Source organism: Macrobrachium nipponense, chromosome 14 (genome assembly GCF_015104395.2).
Source record: "Macrobrachium nipponense isolate FS-2020 chromosome 14, ASM1510439v2, whole genome shotgun sequence".
NCBI lineage: Eukaryota > Metazoa > Arthropoda > Malacostraca > Decapoda > Palaemonidae > Macrobrachium > Macrobrachium nipponense.
The window spans coordinates 74,064,859-74,077,984 of record NC_087207.1 but is presented as its reverse complement, the minus strand read 5'-3'; the positions used below and the strand labels follow the sequence as shown (position 1 = coordinate 74,077,984).

The 13,126-nt window shown below is 36.0% G+C and overlaps 2 long non-coding RNA genes across 3 annotated transcripts; both read left to right on the top strand.

Moving 5' to 3' along the window:
• Window positions 1–1,239: 1,239 nt before the first annotated feature.
• LOC135226320 (uncharacterized) lies at window positions 1,240–2,637 on the top strand. Its single transcript, XR_010317195.1, has 2 exons — window positions 1,240–1,922; window positions 2,459–2,637. It is a non-coding gene; the product is annotated as an uncharacterized LOC135226320 (long non-coding RNA).
• A 2,954-nt stretch (window positions 2,638–5,591) lies between these two features.
• Window positions 5,592–8,921, top strand: LOC135226319 (uncharacterized). 2 transcript variants are annotated; one of them, XR_010317193.1, is made up of 3 exons: window positions 5,592–5,817; window positions 6,283–6,356; window positions 8,797–8,921. It is a non-coding gene; the product is annotated as an uncharacterized LOC135226319 (long non-coding RNA). The 2 variants fall into 2 exon arrangements; XR_010317194.1 differs by having other exon boundaries at window positions 8,738–8,915.
• Window positions 8,922–13,126: the final 4,205 nt, after the last annotated feature.

The window sequence follows — 13,126 nt, the reverse complement described above, 5'->3', positions numbered from 1 at the left end:
ATATATATATATATATATATATATATAATGTTACGGTGGTATCCTGTTCATTATAAATAGACAGAACTAATATGTTCTTCAAACTTTCAATAAAGGACTATTTTTCAGAGCCTTAAGCTAACCATAGGATATCCCTTCTTACACAATTCTCGTATATGAAAAGAAAGAGAATTTACTATTCCCTTACACATACTCTTCTAATAGGCCGCTTTTAAAAAAAATTACCAAATATCACTTCAAAAGGGCTATTAAAATCCAAGGAATTAGGATCCTCAGCAAAACACTGTACACTCAAAGAGGAACAAGAAAAAGACTAAACTTTATCAAAATAGAAAAATATTTATTCACGAATTAAAGATAGCCATAATTGATGGTTGGGGCTAGAAACCACATGCAGCTACAACACAACACAAGCATTCCCCATCCTCCTATACAGAGGGAAAGTCACAGAGGGAGGAAGAAAAACAACAAACTCACGGTGGCGAAAAACACAATCATACGACAGTAGAATGCAAAGATAAGAAAAATAACTTAATTCTAATTACAACAAGCAAATTCCTAAACCTTACATACAGCAATAACACAAACCTCTAGCTAATACGCTTATACATAAATCCAAAACTGTAGAGTATATCTTGAAGAGGATTCTGTCGATTACCATCAGCAACTCGAAGCCTCTAATAGACCTGAGCGTTACACGTCAATAACATACTGTCTTGAGTGCGCTTACCGGAGATAAGTCTCCCTACGGCCATCATAGATCACAGTTTCAAGTCGATTCTGTTGAATACCATCAACAATCCCCTTAGTGGCACGATAGTTTCCATTCACTCTAAACAACTTTTATGTAATAGTTACGCTTACCGGCAGTAAGTCTCCCTGCGGGTGATGTAACGCTCCACAACAGCGAAGAGGTCCGAAGAAAGCTGATACAGAGATGAACGTCGAGATCAAAACTTGCACAATAAATGATGAGAGTGCCCCTATACAGCACAGGACTCAAAATGGCAGACACAGACGACGAATCGTTGAATATTGTCCTGCCGCAGAACACCACAGGAAGCGGCCATTAACGAATGAATGACACATAGTAGTAGCAGAAGTCACAAATACGTATATACACTACAGAGAGGGTATACCCAAATATACACACATACCCAAATACCCACAGGCGGGTAACAAGGCAAGAGTGGTATTCAAAACTCATTTGGCTAAAAAAGTCACAATGTGTTTGGAAAGTTATGTTTATCCTTAGTTTTTCCTTCTCATTAATTGAAGAGATTTTCATTATCTTGAGTAATATTATTAGTTAGTCTTGTATTCTTCATGTAGTTTGCTTTTATTGCTTCCTTGTGCTCTAAAATAAGCATTAATTATTATTAGTTATATCTTGCTGTTGGGTGTCCTTGTTCTTCTATTGTAATTGCTTGGTAAATATATGCATTTCCGTCATCATTTAAATAAATGTTTGATAAATTGATTTTCCTTTAACTTAACTATACCAAGCATCAAGCAAACAGCAACGAAGGTAGTTAATTACGTTAACCCTGTAACTAGTTACTGCCTAGTTTGGTTATCTTCCAGCTTCGACTCCATTCCCAAAATACCTTGGAGCAGCAGTAGCTCGGAAGGAGAGGGACAGTGAAGACGTGACCACTACCTAGCACAGCGCGACTTTGAGATCGTTATTACGATCATACCAATCTTTCGTGCAGTGCATTATAAAGGAACTATGAAGAGCTAAAATGTATCTGTGACCTGGCCCATGTACCGAGGGTGGGGAGGAGAATAATGCTGCCTATTATCCACCTTAGGCCACCACCATTTTCCACGAAGAACAACTTGCCGACCGATGTCATCTAGTTGCCAATACAACTATTCGGCTTAATTTGGACCTAGAAAGGATAGCTGAAAACTTGAAGGTTCGTTGCAAATTTCGTTTGGTGCTTGTCATTTGCGATTTCAATTTCAGTAATTATTGTTGAACAATAATGTCCTAACAGAATTTCCCCATGGAATTTATCAGAGAATCATATTTGATTGGTACCCATGTATGTAATTATATTTACCAAGTAGGCCTATTATATAACCGTCTTTTGGGCCTTCATTTAAAGGCAACTTTAATATTTCTTGAGCTAGCATAGTACTTTTACTTATATTTACCAGGTAGTAATTTATATTTTTCAAACCATAATATTCTATTTATGGTCTGCCGGGTTAACCCAGTAACTACTTGTTTATCCCAGATAGTTTTGCTTAGCCTCTCAATCTCGTGTTTCGTTGCCTCATTGTTTTTGAATGGACATGCCCATATATTTGCATTGATCTTGAGCATTTAGAGGCTTACTTTATAAATATATATATTGTACTTAAGTCAATTTCTTAAGTTTTACATGAAATTTTATGAAGTTAATTTGATTAGGAGTCCCTTCTTACATTAGGATTTCCCTCATTTCAGATTCTCATGATTTATTCTGAAACTGTGAGTTGGCAGCAGGGCCAGCACCATCCCTCTACCTCGTATGGTTTGGGATTACCTGTTGCAAACCAGGAAGCAAGGATATTCACAGCAGATTGATAGAAAATGAATTTATAAATTAAACTGTAGAATTTATTATTAAATTTTTAGTTTTTTTTCTTGGTTTATTATTCACAGTAAATAATTCAGAATACAATGTACCCTCAAGGAACAATGCCGATAAACAGTCGTGTAATTTCCTCAGTAATGTGACTTTCTGTGACTTCTAATACAGTGCATCAGTCCTTCGACAATGGCTTGGGAATAATATTTTCCCACTAATTATTATCCATTTTTCCCTGTTCCTATTGCCACAGACGTCTTTAGACAGGGTCACACTGAAGATTCTATAGAAAATAGGCCTTATTGGTATTTCTTGCAACGAAATACATTCTGTAACTATTAATGTCATTTAATGTGTTTGAAAATAAAAGTAATTACGTCCATTTATACTGTAGTATATACATACATACATACATACATACATAATTACATACATACATACATTACATAAACAAATAAACATGCAAACACAGACAGAGAGGACATATATATATATATATATATATATATATATATATATATATATATATATATATATATATATATATAACACGTATATATTATGTATATATATAAATATATGTGTGTGTGTGTGTATTTGCTTATGTATGTATGTATATATGCAATGTATGTTTTATGTACTGCAGTAAAAATGGACGTAGTTACTATCATCTTCAAAATCATTACCTAACATTATTAATTATATATATATATATATTTATATATCTATATATATATATATATATATATATATATATATATATATATATACACCCATACCTATATCATACTTTTAACCATACCCATATCCATTTCATATATATATATATATATATATATATATATATATATATATATATATATATATATACCCATACCTATATCATACCTTTAACCATACCCATATACATTTCATACCCATATCTGTATCATACCCTTACATATGCCCATATCCGTACCATGCTGATGCTGATACCCATACCTATATCCATACCATACCTGTACCCAAATCAGTTCCATACCCATAACATACCATACCATACCCATATTCGTACCATACCCATATCTGTACCATACCCATATACTCACATCAATAAGTTCCTCGCTGGATGAGTGGTTTTCGCGCTCGGCTGCCAAGTTCAAAGTTCGAATCCCGGCTCGGCCAACGCGGAATCAGAGGAATTCATCTCTGGTGATAGAAATTCATTTCTCGATATAGTGTGGTTCGGATCCCACAATAAGCTGTAGGTCCCGTTGCTAGGTGAGCAATTGGTTGTTAGCCACGTAAAAAAATATCTAATCCTTCGGGCCAGCCCTAGGAGAGCTGTTAATCAGCTCAGTGGTCTGGTAAAACTAAGATATACTCAACTTTTAACTCATATCAATATATATGTATATGTATATGTATATGTATATATATAGCTAGCTTAATGATCAATCATATTGCCAAGACCAGGAAGAACATTCTTTATTTTACGAGCTTTCGAGGTTCAAAACCTCATCGTCAGGCTAAAAAATTTACAAGAATAAGAAATCAATAAAATTACATTAAAATAAATTGTCTTACTAAAAGCTTCAGTAATAACATAAAATAAAACGAAGAGCGCGCGCGCACTAAATAAAATACGAAAAAAACTAAAGCAAACGCAAAACATACAGAAATAAAAATATGATGAAAGTTAAACAAAATACCACAATCAAAAGTAAAATGGTTTACGACCCACTTTGTGTACTTACTATGAAATTATATGATAGATAGTTGAATACCAGACGAGTTGCTGTTCAATTCCAGTTCCATCCTCTTAATAAACAGCGACTCTGAAATTAAAAGGTCCAGTCTATTTACCCCAGTGCTTTCAAACCCTTGTATTATCGTAGGTAAGTATATCTACCGTTTAACTTGTGTCTGCAAACCATTAACGTTTCCTTCAATTTAAAAAGTTTTTCTACGTAATTTAAAATTATTCTGTACTCAATTACTTCATTTTCCTTTATAGAAATTTAAAAAGTTTGCTTATGTAATTTAAAATTATTCTTTACCCAATGACTTCATTTTCCTTGATAAAAATTACGCGATTAAATTTTCGTAATTACACGAAGATAGTTCTTTGATGAGGCTTCCTGAACTTAGTACTGTTAACTTAACGTTAAATTTAATGTGAAATTATTTCCCTACGGTGAATTTATTACTTCGATAGCTATTATCTTAACTGTAGGTCATCTGCATATGGCGAAATAAACATCGGTGTAGAAGACATGGTGTATACTCCGAGATACCACGGGTAATTTTAACGTATTGAATTCAATTTTTTCTTTTTACCATACATAATGAAGGCCCATATAACAGGGACACTCAGTAGCTGTCAATGGAACACTGGAACTGCCGAAAAATCTTTTGTTATATATAATTATATATTATTTGTGAGTTTTATTTTTTGCTACTTGGATATCGCAAGTATTTATGACTCGAATCTGGTGGGTACTAGCATCTGTTTCTATCCATTGGGCGAGTTAATTGTTGGTTAAAATAAGTTCATACATATATATGCATATATATGTATAGATATGTATATACATACATACATACATACATACATACATACATACATACATACATACATACTACATACATACATACATACATACATCGGCGTCGGTGACCCATACAGAAACATTTCTGTCTTAGGTAAATTATAAACATGGAGAACGTGTGTATATCAAATATCAAGTTGTGCTTTCGCGTTTCGAGAAATTCAGCTGAAACTACCCCTTTCACCACAGGAAAATAAACACAACATTATATGGACAAACTTTAATTAAAGAACAAAAACGATTGTATATTTGTACTGTTCCGCGAAGATACAACTCATTGCGTTGGAAGGAACTCTTCGGAGTCCTTGTTTGCGGAGATTGAGGGAGTTGTTGTTCGTGCTTTTCCATCCGTGTCCTTGGCAGGGGTGGGTCGAGGTTTCCTTCCAAGTTCATGAAACGTAGTATACCATTTTGCGGCGGTACATTACGTCTCCTGAGTTTAGAAGAAAACTGTTCGACGTTGGGGTCTTTGGGATTACATTCGCTTGGAAATCTTGCATTACAGCGTTGAGGTGGAAGTTGCTTAGGGAGCTTCGACCTGACTTTTGAGGTTCGTGTATCCTTTCGTGAGGTTTTCGGCATCGCCAATCTTCGTTCTTCGCTTTGACGGAATTTTGGGTAATCTGCATCAAGCTACTTTTCAGGTAAGACCAATGTTGTGTGGGTTTTTGATCCGTGCAGAAAAGCAGTTTGAAGTAAATCCGTATTTTTGATTGGGGGTTAGCTACTTTCATGCCCTTTACTTCTACAGCAGTGTTAACTTGTTAAATTCTCGGACAATCTCTTGCCACCCACGTTTTAAGTGTAAATTTCTAAAGTGTAATTCTTAACTTTATAGACCTCCCTTGGATTGTATCCTTTTGAATATACCGATTCTCCTGTAGTAAACAGTTTGGTTAATTTAAATTTGATTTAGTTGTGTAATTTTTATCTTTTAAGTATTTCCATGGGTAAGTAATACCATGGGAAAGCGTAATTTTTATACAGATTCTCCTGTAGTGAACAGTTTGGGTAAGCTTCAATTTTTAGTTTTCTTCCCTTGGCCCGTATACTTTTGAATATACAGACTTCTTGTTGTGAACAGTTTGGTTAATACATATAGTTTTCAGGAAACCATATCTCCCACGATGCAACGAAATTACTATGGTCAGAATCCCATTGCTTTAACACTGGATTACTCAAGGTTAGTGTATTTATAGTTTACTAATTTTATTTACTTTTTTTGTGTTAAAACTATAAACCAACTACCACTACCCTTTACCTCCACCGCCTTTAGGGGCGGTGCCCCTTAAGGGGTGGAGGGACTCCCAGCTTGCATAGTAGGCCTGTCAAGGCCTACTATGCAATTGCGGGAGTTGGGTGTTTTTCTCTTAAATCTAACCAAACTTAATGGAAGTATTAGTCTTTATGAGCTAGGTTTCTGGAATTTAGAGTAGTTACTAGTCAGTAGGCAGTTTTGTAAGTAACCAGGTTTTGAACTTGAACGTAGTTGTCTTTATTTTGGTATTTAGGGCAGTTATTAGGAAATAAGTTTTTATAAGTAACCAGGTTTAGCACTTGGAAAATGGGTCTTGGTTTTGGATATACGGCAGCTACGAGGAAGTAGGCAGCTGCAAAGTAACCAGGTTTAGAACTTGAACGTGGTGGTTCTTTCTTTTGGGTTTTGGGTCAGTTACTAGGAACTAGGCTGGTTTATTTATGACAGTTTACATTAAACTTTGAAAACTTTCTAGCTCTTGCTTTTAAGTAAATGTATGTTGTGCCATTTATTCTGCAGAGGTTGACTTCAGTAGCTTTGGTTTAAAGTTTTAAAGAATCTTAAGGTAAATTTTATCTAAGCTTCCTTATTAATTAGATTCCTGGTTTTTTATTAAAGGTTTGCAACGTAATTGTGGGGAAAATAGATTCCAGCATTCTTTGCTTACTCTGGGAATGTTAGTTTAATAGTTTGATTTAAAGCGACTTGATGATTTCATAAGTTGAGAATTAATAGATTTCGGTTAATTCTTAATTTGAAGGTGAATGTATCTGGTACTGACTAGTAACTTAATTCAAATTAGTAATTTAAATTTTAGGTTATGTAATTATATTTCAATGTTTTAGTAGTTAACCCAATTACCATTTAATCTAGGCAATCACATTGAAGTTCTTACGCATGAAGACTAAGTACTTAATCTCAAATTTCAACATTTAACAATTGGAAAATGTGTTTGGTGGTAATATATGTTTATTTTTGACAGGCTAGTGTTAGGTGTAACTTAAGACTATGGCGGGATTGTATGAAGACTATGGATTTGTATAGTACATTTGAGACTATGGGTGGGCTTATGTTAAACAATTTTAGGACTATGGGATTGTGTTAAACAATTTTAGGAATTTGGGTTAAACAATTTTAGGAATTTGGGTTTGTATGCTGAACATTTTTAGAACTTTGGGTGGGTTTGTATGCTGAACATTTTTCGAACTTTGGGTGGGTTTGTATGCTGAACATTTTTAGAACTTTGGGTTTGTATGCTGAACATTTTTAGAACTTTGGGTTTGTATGCTGAACATTTTTAGAACTTTGGGTTTGTATGCTGAACATTTTTAGAACTATGGGTGGGTTTGTATGCTGAACATTTTTAGAACTTTGGGTTTGTATGCTGAACATTTTTAGGACTTTGGGTTTGTATGCTGAACATTTTTAGGACTTTGGGTGGGTTTGTATGCTGAACATTTTTAGGACTTTGGGTTTGTATGCTGAACATTTTTCGAACTTTGGGTGGGTTTGTATGCTGAACATTTTTCGAACTTTGGGTGGGTTTGTATGCTGAACATTTTTCGAACTTTGGGTGGGTTTGTATGCTGAACATCTTTAGAACTTTGGGTTTGTATGCTAAACCGTTTTAGGACTATGGTTTGGTTTGTATGCAATGATTTAGGACCATGGGTTTGTATGCTAAACAGTTTTAGGACCATGGGTTTGTATGCTAAACCGTTTTAGGACCATGGGTTTGTATGCTAAACCGTTTTAGGACCATGGGTTTGTATGCTAAACCGTTTTAGGACCATGGGTTTGTATGCTATGATTTAAGACTATGGGTGGATTTGTATGCTATGATTTAAGACTATGGGTGGATTTGTATACTATGATTTAAGACTATGGGTGGATTTGTATACTATGATTTAGGACTATGGTCTTGTATGTCAAAGAATTTTAGGACTATGGTCTTGTATGGTAAATATTTTGTTTCAAGCTAATTCTTTTAACAATGAGTTTGTTTTCAAATGTGTTCTTACTATGTTAGACAGCAGATTTGTCTGTCAAGTGATGGGTTCGTTAAGTGTTCGTTACAGGGCTTGTATGTTACTATGGATTTTAGTCTTTAAAACTACCTTCTATAAAATTGGAGCTTTAATTTGTTAAGTTTTAAGGTTATAAGATCTTAAACTAAAATTTCAGAGCTGGGCTGCGGTGGTGAAGCTGCGGAAGTAAATATTTGAATTTAAAAAGACTGTACTTCTGAAATGTTAGTTAAATAGTTAACTTTCCTAATAAATTTTCATGTTATTTCGTATGTACAGGATCGTTTTTATGAATCTCCCCCTGGAGCAAATTCCTGCGGCTTTATCTTTCTTCACAGGGTTATGGAGCAAAAGCGGATGTTGGTATGACAGCTTTGTAGTGGTACTGGACTAGTCATCGTTAAGTGGTACGGTCACCTATGAGAATGACTACTTATATTTATATAAATAAAGGTGATAAATAATAAAGGTGATTTTCATGTTAAGTGTTCATGAATAAATTTGTATTTTAGTGAAAGTTAGTTTATTGCCCAGCATTTAATTAGGTGTAAACATTATCCGCCATGGTTGTATGGCACATGATATCTCCATTAAAATCCACATTGGCAATGTTAAATGGATTCTGGGTAAGTCCAGGTGGGATAAACTGATAAGTGCAAAAACTGATAAATGTGGAAAAAAATTTACATTTGGAGGCATTTCAAGTTCCGGGAAAGCATATGGTAGTTTGTATTGGTAAGATTAATTTAACCTGGAAACCCCGCTGGATGTCTGTTGGCCTGGGAATAAAGGTAGTTATTTCAGATATAGAAGAAGACTGTATAGTTCCTTCTGGAGAGTCTGGAGAGCCTAAAGAATTACTTTTTTTTTTTTTTTTTTTTTTTTTTTTTTTTTTTTTTTTTTACCGAATACAAAAGTATTGGTGCTGCATGTCTTATTTGTCACAAGATTACTTAGAATGCTTCAAATAGACTGGTTATTGCATAGCAATGAGTGTCAATCCTACGAAAGTAATACGTAAAACCGTTGACAGTAGTGAGGGAAGGGAGAAATAATGGACATGGCGAATAAATGGCAGCAATTAGAACTTAAAGTGTAAAGGTACTTGTAAACTCAAGTTCTGCAGGTAAATGGTTTGCCTTTAATTATAACATTCGCCGCTAGCTCAACCTTGAACTGGAACATATCTACTAGGTTCAATCTTTTAAGAATGGAACGGTTAGTTAAGTTTTAATGATTGCTGAAATAGCAATTGGCTACTGAAATAACAAGGTGGACTCCTCTCTAAGTAGGAAAGCCTCGTGAAATGAGGTAGTGTTTGAAAAAAAAATTTAATTCCGACCAATACGTAGGTGATTTAGAAACAACCAAGAGTGTTTTGGAGTACTAATTTAAATGGAAAGTTAGTCTAGAGCGAAGAGGGTTCTAACAAATTAATTTTCATGAATTTAATTCACATAAATGTGATTTAGCGTATCCGCTAATTATGAAAGTGTTTTAAGTAAAAATTTGACAGTTAAACAGATTGCAGAAACTGTGAGTATCAAACTAATGTATAATGGAGTTGACTAATTTTCGTTGACAAATCTGCAAACCAAGGTTTGGTAATCGGCAGAAAAATATTTACTATAAAATAGTCAGATGCTTGAGCAATACGGTGAGAAGTAACATCGTGGAAGTATTGGAAGTTTGCTGATGTTCGAAGTGTGCTAATTATAGTTTCATTAGTTAAAGTAACTCGGTAGTTTAAGGGACGTGGTAGCTTCATCGAATGAAAGTAATATCATGGAAAAGTAATGAACGGGAAAGGGTTACTACTATAACAGACTGGGTATTGTGGTATGGTTGCATGGTATCGAGTTATCAAGTGCTTTAAATTAAAAAACTTCATTGGATATAATTTTAACGAAACTATTGATGGTTATGGTAAGATTTCGTACGATCCGTCCTACGATCAAGCTACCTCAGCCTTAATTTTTTTCTTCCCACAAAGCAGTCGCCCCTCCCCTACCCCCATTCTCTCTCTCTCTCTCTCTCTCTCTCTCTCTCTCTCTCTCTCTCTCTCTCTCTCTCTCCATTGAGGAGTGAGAGATGTGTATTTCTGCTGATAGAAGTTCACTCTCGACGTGGTTCGGAAGTCACGTAAAGGTGCGTCCACACGGTCGAACAATGTCCGACGGACTAACATTGTTACCAGCTAACTATTGTCTGCCGGTCTTTGCTTTGTGATTAGAATAAAAACAGTGTTATACAACCTCATCTGGTACCACTGTTTGTTGCCAAATCTACGTCCAGCGTTTCAACGCTTATGACGACATCCTTATTCGCCTATGAAATGGTAACAATGTTTGTCCGTCGGACATTGTTCAACCGTGTGGACGCTCCTTAAAGCCATTGGTCCCGTTGCTGAATAACCACTGGTTCCATGCAACGTAAAAACACCATACAAACACACACCCACACAAACTATGACAACCGAAGTACGTTTAATTTGGTTGAAAAAAGTTCGCCTTGTAACAAAGCAAATTGAGACTTGAGACTAATTAGCACATAACGTAAATAAATTTATCAGGGAAAGTGTAAAAAATAAGCCGGCACAATACTCTGGAACAATTAAAGGAACTACTCGCCTACCATTCCAGATGGGGTTGTTGACTACTTAGCACAATTCATTAGGTTGCGAACACCACCTGCAGCATTGAATAGACTACTGTGACTTGGAATAAAAAAAAAAAAAAACTTAAAAATGGGAAATGAATAGAAACTGAAGAACAATACGAGAAAGTCTTTAAATAAAAAGGATTGTTTAACAAAACAATTGAGTTTTTCAGCTCGCCAACGGAATTAAATTACAAGACTCGATAGTAAGAGGGGAACTTCGTTTTAACTAAGAATAAAATCAAGCGACCCTTATGCTCGTGTTGTTGCTAAGGTTAAATGCAATGAAAATTCAATATATCGCCAGAAAAGTGAGGAGACATTCGTACTGCGTAATTATTATTTCATATTTGCAGAGCATTTTGAACATTTGTAGGGAAACAAAGCTTATTCTGTTAAGGAATACTGGCTACAGCGTTTGTTGGAAGCACGGGTTACATAGGGAAAGGAAATAGCTGAAAGAGAGTAATCCCATCTGAGAGAATTTCTGGTAGTCCCAGATAAAACAAAATCGTTAATGGCAGACCCTTCTACTTGACCATTAGCATTGCCAAAGCTTATTTTTCTCCATATCTCGTAAGGGCTTGTCCACACCACACAAAACACTTATCTCGCAGACTTCACCAAAGTTTGAACGGAAGTCGATGACTTATTGACAGTTCTGATGAGCGCTTCACACGATTATCCAGTATTGGCCAAAAGTTTTCTTCACTTACGGGCGTTGATTTTTATTCAACTTAGTTTGTGATAATGTAAGATGCAAGGTAACTCAGTCTCTTTCTAAGACGCTTTATTGTGGTGTAAAATAATCCTAACATTCCTAAAACCGTCCCAATCCTAACTCATCCCTTCCTTTTTAATTCATTTACGAGAGCAACTTGAGCTATGAGACGATCGCCTTTATTATTTCGTTGTCAGATTCAAGTTTTAAAATCAGCGCCTCAGTGGCGTGTTCGGTATGGCCTTGGCAGCGAGTTCGATTCTCGGTCACACCACTGAGGGTTAGAGATGTGTATTTCTGGTGATAAAGTTCACTCTCGACGTGGTTCGGAAGTCACATAAAGGCCTGTCCACACGATCGGGCTTGATCGGCGGACTTCCCCTCTAACGGGCACACTTGACGGGCAAACCGTCAAATTGCCCGATGGGTCTTGTAGCAAAATCACCATGGTGGTGCCCGATGGCTTGAGCTTCGACCCTGGCAGACGTACGATATCATGGTGTTCCCATAGCAGGCTTGTCTTCCACTAGATATATCACTGTAACACGGGTCACACCATAGTAACTTGCGATGTCTAATTCGGAGACCTTCAGTGAGCCACTTTCCATTTACTGGTCAAAGCCTGTTACACGCACGTTGATTGAACTTTATCGACAAAATCCATGTTTATGGAATGTGAAACTGAAGAGTTACAAAAACAGAGACAAGCGCATTACATCACTGAAGGCCATTGCTGCTGAGATACGGGAACAAGGTGCTGCAGTTACGACAGAGGACATAAAAAAGAAAATAGACACGCTACGAAACCAGTTTAGGCGTGAATTTAAGAAAATGAAGGATTCACAAAGGTCAGGAGCTGGGGCTGACAATCTTTATTCCCCAAAATTATGGTGTTACGATGACCTGGCATTCCTCACTGATAGTGATACAATAAGACCGTCAGTGTCAAATATGGACAGAAGCCACAGTACCGAGGATGGACACAAAACGTCTGGAGATACATCAGATAGTGAGGTACGTTCACATGTTTTCCTCCCCGTCTCATTCTCTCGCTCGTTTCCACTCTCTCTCTCCCCAGCTGCTAGAGGGAGAACACCTACTGTACACTAAAACATAATCAAAACTTTACCGTCATAACAACCTGTCCCCCTACACTCATAGCACCCCCTACCACTACATCCTAAGCTTCCCCTGGCACTAGATTACATTGTAAACAAAAATAAATAAATAATTTATACCCAAGGTAAGACCTATACCTCTACTCCGTTAAATGATAAACCGTCCATTGA